The sequence below is a fragment of the Euprymna scolopes genome, chromosome 23 (genome assembly GCF_053919585.1).
Source record: "Euprymna scolopes isolate OS-2025 chromosome 23, ASM5391958v1, whole genome shotgun sequence".
Classification (NCBI taxonomy): Eukaryota; Metazoa; Mollusca; class Cephalopoda; order Sepiida; family Sepiolidae; genus Euprymna; species Euprymna scolopes.
Genome location: NC_136504.1, coordinates 49,887,840 through 49,898,955, shown reverse-complemented (window position 1 = coordinate 49,898,955; position 11,116 = coordinate 49,887,840). Strand labels below are relative to the sequence as shown.

Here is an 11,116-nt window from a genome sequence, read left to right as displayed (position 1 = left end):
TGATTTATTTGGGCTAAAGTTTATATTTTCACCTTGTTTTGTGGCAGCTTGTACAGAAAATATATTTTGTTTAAATTTTGGGATTAGAAGAGCGTTTTCTAGAATACAGAAACACAGTTCACCTTTATTGTTCTTTAGCGAGATTTTCGCATTGCCTCTTTTCAAAACGATATCATTGACTCGACTCCCGTCAGCTAGTTCTACAAAATGATTTTGTGGCTTAAAGTTGGGTTCAAAATTGATAAAATCAGATTCCTTTGTAATCACATGTGCCGTGGCCCCACAATCGACAAGAAAATTATTATTGTTTGTTGAAGCATCATATGTACATGAGAATAAAAATGTATGTTCGCTAACAGAGCTCTCTACATTTTTAATGTAGTCGCCATTTTGAGTCCTGTATCTACATTGGAAACTCTTGTGATTAGGTCGTCCACAATTATAGCAAATAATTTTTGTACTTTTCTTAGGAAAAAACCTGCTTTTGGCAAAGTTGCGTTTTTTATTCCTGGCATGGGTATAATTCGATTTTGGTGTTTTTATGTGTGTATTTTTAAAGTTCATGATATTTGTGGATTCGTTTTTTTCTGTGATCATTTTTTTTAAGTTTCTTCGTAACTTCTGAGTGCTACCTTGAATTGGCTAAAAGTCATGGGTTTTTCTTTCTGGGTTTTCACGGTGGTAAATGGCTTGAAATCACTCGGTAATCCCTTAAGGACCATGGAAATTAACAGACTGTCACTTATAACTTCACCAGACATTTTAAAAGAATTTGCAGTTGTCTCGGCTCTTATAATATAATCAGTAATAGTTTCGGCTTCCATTCGTTTTAGAGAGGTCAGTTCAGTGTATAAAGAAATAATTTTGGGTTTTCCTTTCGATAAATAATGCTCTCTCAATATGTTTAATATGTTTAATGCTTTGCAGCCGTCGTCCAGGGCTTCTCTCATTACCAGTGATAGACTTCGGTCATCTTAACACTGTATTAATTCCGCAAAGACGGTTGAGTTCTTTTCAATGAAGTCGGGGTCGTTTCTGTTTTCAGGTTGTGTTTGTAGTACTTTGTGTAGCTTTTGGATTCGTAGATATCCCAGAAATTTAACTTGCCACAATTCGAATTTTGATTCGGATCCATCAAAATAAAGACGCACGCTGGGTCCATAACCTCTAGAAGTGTAAGCCATTTTGAGTTTCAGAACAGTTTCAGATGGTTCGCTGTTACACACAAGTCCTGGGAGGTGACTTGTTTGTAGTAGACAGTTCCACAGAACAAAACATTCTTACCGTGTCGAAACCCGAGAAAAGAACATGTGAAATTGCTCCAGAAAAGGTTTAATATTTATGAAGCAATTCTGGTTTCTGATTGGTTGGTAGCACAATGTGAATTAATTTGATTCGTCAGTTCTTAGCAGCATTGTTTATAAATAGAATCGTCCGACTGTGTGGGATCGTACACCATTAATCCCCTGGGATGATGGGATGTGTCTCCTAGCGGCTTCGGCTGCAGGGAGACAGGGTAGTACATGTCAAGGATTCGTCACTTGACACTCAGCCCAACAGGTGAGGGGCCGGGAACCGGCCCAGCACCTGTTGGACTGAGGTACACCGCCTGGGTAATACCTAGGAGGTCCACCCTCCCAGGCCTTGCCACCGGGCTTTCCGGTGGGGCAAGTTTATTGCTTGCTGCCTGATGCGCCCCGACCGGGGAATGTCGACGGGGTTACTCAGGCAATTTTTAAAATTGCAGGAGTGCCCCTCATTTAGGGGAGCCTGCGGGGTTCCCACTTTCCAGGCCTTGTGCCAAATAATGCTGGGGTGGGCAGCATTTAAATATATACCCCATTAATCCCCTGGGATGATGGGATGTGTCTCCTAGCGGCCTCGGCTGCAGGGAGACAGGGTAGTACAAGTCAAGGATTCGTCACTTGACACTCAGCCCAACAGGTGAGGGGCCGGGAACCGGCCCATCACTTGTTGGACTGAGGTACACCGCCTGGGTAATACCTAGGAGGTCCACCCTCCCAGGCCTTGCCACCGGGCTTTCCGGTGGGGCAAGTTTATTGCTTGCTGCCTGATGCGCCCCGACCGGGGAATGCCGACAGGGTTACTCAGGCAATTTTTAAAATTGCAGGAGATCCCCTCCTTTAGGGGAGCCTGCGGGGTTCCCACTTTCCAGGCCTTGTGCTAAATAATGCTGATGTGGGCAGCATTTAAATAACTGCCCCATTAATCCCAAAATATTGCAACATATATATATATATATATATATATATATATATATATACACTTGTGCCCGATATTATTCATACCCCTCCTTGAAAATTGAGTTTATTAGGTGTAACTTTGTAAGAATTTACTGTTTACGTCCATATTGATACATATTCTTAATAAACCTCTTCTGATCATTTTCGTCATTTTAAAATCTCGGGATACTTGTAATAAAAGAAATATACAGCTATTTATAAAATCTGCAATGTTCAAAAATAATCATACCCCCTTATTTTTTCAGTATTAATCGAGTTTCTGACTGTTTGTTTCCTGTTTGATTCTTATTTTGAATGCTTTTATACAACCTTTGATTAATTTCATTTCGTTTTTTGCATTTTTCAGAAATTAAAATGATATCAACTGAAAACCAATAAAAGAATAAAAATTATTAGAATAGGGAAGAAAAAAGAGCTTAGTAATGATCTTAGGACTAAAATTGTGAATTCACATAAGGATGGTTTAGGTTACAAGTCAATTTCCAAGAAATTTGAGGTCCCTACAGCAACAGTACAGAGCATCATCAAAAAATTCCAGAGCCACCACACAACAAACAACTTGATTGGTAGAGGAAGGAAAAGGAAACTGTCTGCTAGAGCCACCAGGAATATTGTAAGCAGTGTTAATGCAAATCCAACCACCACTACTAAGGACATTTTAGAAAATCTGGAGTCTTCTGGCATAAAAATATCAAGGCAAACATTGCAAAGGACTCTGCATGAAAATGGTCTGAAAGGAAGAAGACCAAGAAGGACTCCATTGCACACCGGAAAACACCTTGCAGCACGTCTAAAGTTTGCTAGGACCCATGTGAATTCTTCAGAGTCCGTTTTCTCAAGTATTTTGTGGACTGACGAAACAAAAATTGAATTGTTTGGCCATATGGATGCTTCTTACGTTAGGAGGAAGAAAGGAGAAGCTTACAACCCAAAGAACACCATATCCACGGTGAAACATGGTGGTGGTAGCCTAATGTTTTGGGGCTCCTTTTCGGCTAGTGGTCCAGGTAGTTTGGTCAAGATAGATGGAACCATGAAGAAGGAGCAATATTTGGAGATACTCCAGAAAAACATTAGACAGGATGCGGAGAAGCTCCATTTAGGACCAAACTGGGTCCTTCAACAGGATAATGATCCAAAACATACTGCCAAAATAGTCAAGAAATGGTTTGAGGATAATCAAATTAATATTTTGGAATGGCCTAGCCAGAGTCCCGACCTGAACCCTATCGAAAACCTCTGGCACATATTGAAAACTGAGGTTAAAAAGCGGAAACCTAGAAATTTGAGGGATTTGGAGAACTACTGCATTGAAGAATGGTAAAAAAATCAGTGTTGATGCTTGTAAAAACCTTGTTGATAAATATCTAAAACGGTTACAGGCAGTTATTAAGAATAAAGGGCATGCTATTGACTATTAGTAAGAGAGGTATGAATAATTTTGAACTAGTGCCATTATTGTTTTTCTTTGTATACTGTTTCAAACTTGCATAATTTATTTATTTGTTGAGTTTAAATTAAATGCTTATGCTTGATTTATTGTTTGAAATCCCTTTAATATTGTCTACCTTCTGGTTTGAGCAATATTCTTATAGAAATCTCAAAGATCCGAGGGGTATGAATAATATCGGGCACAAGTGTATATATATATATATATATATATATATATATATATTCTTCATAAGTTTTGGTTTCAGTTTCGAGTCAAGCTGATGCACTCAAGTCATATGGATATATATATTTTTTATTTTGGAAATGACAACTTTATACAGGGTGACCAAAAAAAAAACAATAAAACAGAGGACATTCAATTGTTTTTCTGTGCATTTTACAGTCGACGGAAAAAATAAGCAAAAACTCCTAGTGTTTTTATGTGATGTTTTGAATATAATAAACTAGTTATGACCGAAGTTTCATTTAATTCGGACAAAACACCAAGAAACGGGGTCTGATTAGAGTTGAGGCTCGTTTTTTTTTGGATCACCCTGTAATATAAAAAAATCTATAGAAAATTGGCTCTAATAAAATATACGAAATCTGCATGAATAAAAATATCATATTTAAGCGTATTTTACGACCAGGCTATGCCGGGCTCCACCATTTACGCTGAACATAGCATACCAACATCAATATATTACACATGAAAAAGCCGCTGTGGAATTTCTAGTCTTGTATAATTATAAAACTCTGTGGACTGAACGTTGTCCTAGCTTGCTTGCCTGAATCTTGTCTTTGACAATCGGGCGGTCCATCTTTTAAAAAAGGGATCACAGGTGATTATATATATATATATATATATATATATATATATATATATATATATATATATATATATATATATATATATATATATATGCATATATACATATTTAGTTTTGAATTTGCTCCTATATATTAGGTTCAAACAATAACCGATAGAGAATTGTCTATATAATAATAAATATAAAATCTGCATGAATTAAAATATCATATTTAAGCGTATCTTACGAACGGCCAACGCCGGGCGGCCTAATAATTTCCACTAAAACTTTATTTGTCGTTCGTCTTAATTTTTTGTGTGACATGATGTTGTTTCTATTTTAATTCAGTTGTGTTGCATTTTACAGGTGATTGCATAATTAATCCTTGTAGAAATGGAGGAACGTGTATTCGATTTCCGAAAACATTCAAGTGCGATTGTAAACCAGGTTACACAGGAAAGACTTGCAATAGAGGTATAGTACTGACTTCTTCGATTTTATACAGCTAAATGTTGTTTTTACATTGACAGATGAGGCAATAATAATTATGTATTACGATGTCTCGAACTTGCTTAGACGCTAAATAACAATGTTGTTGTTGTTGTTGTTGTTGTTGTTGTTGTTGTTGTTACTGGCTCACATGGAGCTTTCACACAGATCAACAAACGATCTGATTGAAAACCTGTGGTGTTTCCTGGAAGTTGAGTAACAACAAGTTTCCTCAAACGTCCAGCACTCTCCACCTCCTTCGATAGTATTGGCAAATAAATTTGCGTTATCGCAACAGCCTCTCACCATTGATTTCTCGCTGGCAGCGGCCATTGGTCTGTACTGGAATTTGAGTGGCACTAAGCCTTCCCAAGGTCCCAGTTCTCTTCGCGCTTGTCCAATGGAGGTCTGGTCAGCGCTCTCTCCTCGGTCTTTCTCTCTTCCTTGACCCTTCTCGGCTCTTTGGTTTCACACTTTTTATAGGAGGAAACAGTGATGGGGCAATGGGAGGGGATGCGTGTTCTTCATTTCCTGTAAAGCTTCTTCCTGTTTTGCCTCTGTAGCAGATTGTCTGGTTCACGTATGTATGTCATGTGTATTGTTCTCCGCATTCAAGATTTTCCTTAATATTTCAGCCGTTTTTATTATCGTTAGTCGTTGTGTCTTTGCAGCCATTCATCTGGTGTTCGGACGATACAAAGATGAAAAAATTTAAACATAACGTGTACGAATGTTTCTTATTTTCCGATTAATTCCTTATCCTGGTTGCTTCCCTATAAATTTAGTCCCTACCCATGCTAAGAATACCCTAGCGCTTTAATGACAATACGTCTTGTAAGAGGTGAATAAAAGTTTTTAAAAAGAAATATATACATATATAATCATCCACATAGAGTACTGTTTCGCTGTATCACAGCTCATCAGAGCGTCTAGACAAGCAACTACCTAAAGCCAAGATTTAAACTTGACCGCCCAAACTACAGTCGGCGCCATTCGGCTGCTGTTATACCGGGCAGTAAATTAACGTTTTGACATTGTCCAAACGCCTAAACTCCATTTGTTTACACAAAGAGCATCGCTTAATATGTTAATGGCAGTTTGTATATCACTTCTCAATATGCTCAACCCATAATAGTCAATAAGTTCCCAGACTTTATATACAGGCATTTAAAATTGTCGTAGGCACTTGAAAATTCAGTATGTTGTTGCTATACATCTTATGAGATAACTAACAATTTTTTTATATCAGGTTCAAATGAACAGCTACAGCAGGAATTGGAATACACCCTATTATAGCCTTCTTGTCACAGCTGATGAATTTCAAAAATGCAATCTGGACGTGAAGACACTTTAGAAGAGCGATATACAATAAAAAAAATGTTTAACTTAGAAAAATGCCACAGAAAAGTATCGAATGCGTCCGACTGCTTTTTGGCTATCTTGCATAAATCGAGCATCAGTTTTTGAATAGCATAAGAGATTCAAGGAAGGCAAGGACTCTGTGAGGTATGATGAGACGTGTGGGAGGATTATGGAAATTAGAACAGAGTTGATTGGTCAAATAAAGAATTTATGGATAAAGATTGTTTTGTTTCTGTAGCGACAATAATTGTGCAAAGTTTGATGTCAGTGTGGAAACTGTACACACAATTATTTACGAAGGACTGAAAATATAGAAAATTTGAAGTTTTCCCAAAGGTGCGCAGAAAAGATAAAACAGAAAAAAGTTGTCATGGGCATCAAGACAGTTCCTCACCCTCCCCATGGTTCTTACCTTGATCTGTGTGTGTGTGTGTTTTTTTTTTTTTTTTTTGTTATTCCCTAAGCTGAAGGAAAACTTTAATGGCTGTCGTTATAGGACCATTGAGAAAATGAAAGAGGCTGTGACAAGGGGCATAGATACGCTCACACAAGAGGACTTCCATTCCTGAGAAGTGGTATTCCAGATATGTTCGATAGGCGTGGGTGGCATCAGAGCCGAGATAAAAAGTCACGCGTGACCGGTGAAAGAATAAATGAACTGTTTGAATTTATTAGAAAAATGCGTTGTTTAAAATAACAGATAAAAAGGGCTTTTCTTTCAAAAAAACAAAAAAAAAGTGAGTCGAGTTTGTTTGTTTTGTTTTTTTATGTTGTTTTTTTTATGTTGTTTTCCCCCCTTTTTTTCTGTTTCCCTGCGACGGAATCTACAACGTGTTGAGTCGGTTAAGATGTAACAACACCGTTAACAAAAAGGTGTTTAACCTTACATGCGTTTTCGAATGTTACATAAAATAGATGAAACCGCTTAATATGGGATACATACTCTATAATATATTTTCAGAATCTTCGAAGCAAAATCGAAAATACAGGGTTGCCCACTAAAAAGTAGCCGAGAAAAAGTAGTCGAAAGGATGAACATTCTTTAATTGTTTAAATTACATGTAGTGTAACAAAAGATGCTGAAAGTGCTTCCCGTTGACATCTATGCATTTCTGGGCACGTTTAACAACGTTTGCAGATACTACCTGTAGATCTTCTCTGGTGTTTCCCTGATAGCGTGAATTGGGACAGATACATTGAGGTAATTTTTAAGAAGAAGAAGGTGGGCTCCCTCTACCGTGCTAGAAAGTTAATCACGTCTGAGAGTATCTTGTATCTCTACAAAGTCACTATTTGTCCATGCATGGAATATAGTTGTCAAATCCGGGCTGGTGCATCTGCTACTAGTTTCTCTCTCCTAGATAGGGTTAAAAAAATAGTCGCCAACCTAATAGGCTACGCACTGTCGGCCAAACTGCAACCTCTGTCCCATCGCCGAAATGTGGCATCTCTGTGTTCGTTTTACAAGTACTTAAATTGTAAGTGTTCGGATGAATTCAAAACACTAGTACACCCTCGACATAAATACCTCCGATATACCCGACATACTTTGGAATTTCTTCCCGGATCTCTGCTTCTCTGACTGTACTTTTTTTCTTTTTTTTTTTTTTTTTGTAATGTTCTTCTTTAGTTGGTCTAGATTGTGAGGATTATTTGCATAAATTTTTTTGTTTTAAAGTTCCCCAAACATAAAAATCACATGATGACAAGTCTGGGGGACGTGGTGGCCACAACTCTTTGCTTATTGTTTTTTCTTTCATAAATATGTCATGAACTTGTGAGACGTGTAGCATGCAGCGCCATCTTGTTGGAAAAAGAATTGCATTCTGTCTTGTGGTGTCAGTTGGTCGATAAAAGAAACAGTAGAGAGATTGGGCTACTTTTAAGTGGGCCGCTTAACCTGAAAAAAAATGATTAGAGAACGATTAGGGAGATCGGGCTACTTTTAAGTGAGCTACCCTGTAGTATCGAAAATTTAGATTGGTATCATTAAGTAATATTTACTTACTCGTATTAAATTAATTAACAATAAAAAAAAATCGTTTGTTTCAAATTTAATGTTTTATATAATGTAGGCCATCTATATATACAGTTGTGTTTGATTTTACAGGTAGTTGCAGACCCAATCCTTGTGAAAATAAAGGAAGATGCATTCGATTGCCGAAAAAATTTAAGTGTGTTTGCAAACCAGGTTACACGGGACAGAGATGTGACGTGGGTATGTTTATTACTATTTTAAACTTTTACTCATACATAATGTTTCCATTGCAGTTTCAATCCCCAAGATCAATTGTATTATTTAACGCACTACTGGGACCGAAACTGAGCGGTAACATTCAATGCCGCCAAGACGAATCTTATTTCTTTTAATAATTACAACAAACCTTCTCTACCACTGATCGCCATGGCTAATGATACACAACCTGAAAGTATTTCCCTCAACCTCCTGGGCTTAACATTCACAAATAACATGAATTGGGACAGATACATTGAGGTAATTGTCAAGGCTGCTGCGAAGAAGGTGGGCTCCCTCTACCGTGCTAGAAAGTTAATCACGTTTGAGTGTATCCTGTATCTCTACAAAGTCGCTATTTGCCCATGCATGGAATATAGCTGTCAAATCCGGGCTGGTGCATCTGCTACTAGTTTCTCTCTCCTAGATAGGGTTCAAGAAATAGTCGCCAACCTAATAGGCTACGCACTGTCGGCCAAACTGCAACCTCTGTCCCATCGCCGAAATGTGGCATCTCTGTGTTCGTTTTACAAGTACTTCCATGGTAAGTGTTCGGATGAACTCAAAACACTAGTACTCCCTCGACGTAAATACCTCCGATATACCCGACAGACTTTGGAATTTCCTCCCGGACCTCTGCTTCTCTGACTGTACTTTTTTTTTACATTGGCAACACCACTTATCAAGGTCAAGAGGCCACTCGAGGATAAGGGTTAAAGAGTGTGCAGTAGAAATTAGACAATATAGTAATCGTTAGTAAATTGAAATTCGTTAAATTTGTTAACAAGTGGAACGGCTAATCAAGAACTTGTTTACGTTAGACTTGAAGACAACCATATTGTAGTAAGCTGGAAAGCAGGAAAACGGAAAACAATTCCACAGGCGTGCAGTTCTAAGAAAGAAGCTTTGTTCATGGAATCTAGGTTTAGGTTTAGGCACAGAAAAAGAGGGGAAATTATTAATAGTGTTTTCAGCTAAACGAATGTTTCTTGTGAAAGTTTGGCGAGGGAGGACCATAGACTGAAGCTCAGTCGAACACTTTCCATGAAAATAACGATACAACAGAGACAAACTCGCAACATCTCTTCTGTGAGATAGAGGTTGCAGGGAAGAGAAAAGGACATCTCCTACGAGGCTACGAAGTCTATTTTGAACTCTATCAAGGCAGGACATGTCCTTTCTAGCAGCTCCTGCCCAGATGTGGCAACAGTATTCCATCCTTGGACGTACCTGGCTCTTATATAGATAGAGAATTGCATCAGCAGCGAAATATCTACTGGATCGATAGAAGGATCCCACCATTTTCCCAGCAGCCTTGGCAACAGATTTGATGTACGAGTTCCATTTAAGATCAGGAGTAAAGGTCAAACCCAGAAGCTTGTCAAAACTTGAGGCCTCCTTAAACGCAAGCCATTCATTTCAATTCATGCCAGATGTGGATCAGAGCGTTGATGATGTAAAGAGAGAAGCTTGGTTTTAGATGCATTAAAAGTAACCAGCCACTCATTTCTTCATTGTACAACGTGGTCACGATCAGAGGAGAGAGAATCAGAGATAACCTGGTCGTTTACGGTCTTAGATGTGCTACCACTAGTCATAAATATCTACGAATGATGTAAAGATGTCATTTGGAAGATCATTAATGTAGATCAGGAAGAGAGTTGGGCCCAGGATGGACCCCTGAGGAACTCCAGCATTAATACTGTGAACATCTGATTTTTGCCCATCAACTACTACTCTTATGAACCTATCAGAAAGAAATGATTTAATTGGGAAAACATTTCCAGCTATACCATAGCTAGATATCTTGTGAAGTAAACCTTTATGCCATACCCTATCAAAGGTCTTAGATATATCAAGAGCAATTGCCCTAGAAAGGTTGCCTCCATCGAGAGATTCGCTAATCCTATGAGATATAACTGTAAGCACATCTGCTGTAGATCTAGAAGAACGGAAACCATATTGTGTGTCACTAAGAAGGTTATTTTTGCTGAGATGGTTGATTACTTCTGTATTTAACACAGATTCCACCAACTTACTCATGACGCACAGGAGACTTATTGGCCTGTAGTGAGGGGGGTGAACGATCACCTGAATTCTTAAATAGATGGCATACTGATGAGATTTTCCAGGGTGATGGGAAGCAATTCTCCTTAAGACAACGTTTAAACAGTTTTGTAAGTATGGGTGCCAGTTCTGGTTAAAGTTTTTTGAGTACTATAATTGGAATACCGACAGGGCCAGTTGCTTTACTGGAATCTAGGTTTTTGATTAGCTTGGCAACATCACGTACAGATATATGTATATCACATAGCGTGTTTTCTGATACAGGAGGAAATATTGGGGGTTGACAGCCTTGATCGCAAAGGGTAGAATTAGCTGCAAAGTTCTTGGCAAGGAGTTTGGCTATGTCTGATGCTGACGAGATTACCCCAGGTCCATTGATGATAGTTGGGATAGAGCACACACTTCTGTTCAGGATTCTGTTTGCTATTTGCCAAAACGGGTGGGAACCAAGCTGCTGCTCC

At 38.4% G+C, this 11,116-nt stretch overlaps 1 long non-coding RNA gene across 1 annotated transcript in view; it reads left to right on the top strand.

Annotated features, from left to right (window-relative positions):
- The window catches only part of LOC145245699 (uncharacterized), a 10,749-nt gene extending 2,175 nt beyond the window's left edge, over nt 1–8,574 (top strand). The window contains exons 2-3 of the long non-coding RNA XR_013863013.1: nt 4,871–4,978; nt 8,466–8,574. This is a non-coding gene — a long non-coding RNA (uncharacterized LOC145245699). The remainder of the gene's footprint in view (nt 1–4,870; nt 4,979–8,465) is intronic.
- Nucleotides 8,575–11,116: the final 2,542 nt, after the last annotated feature.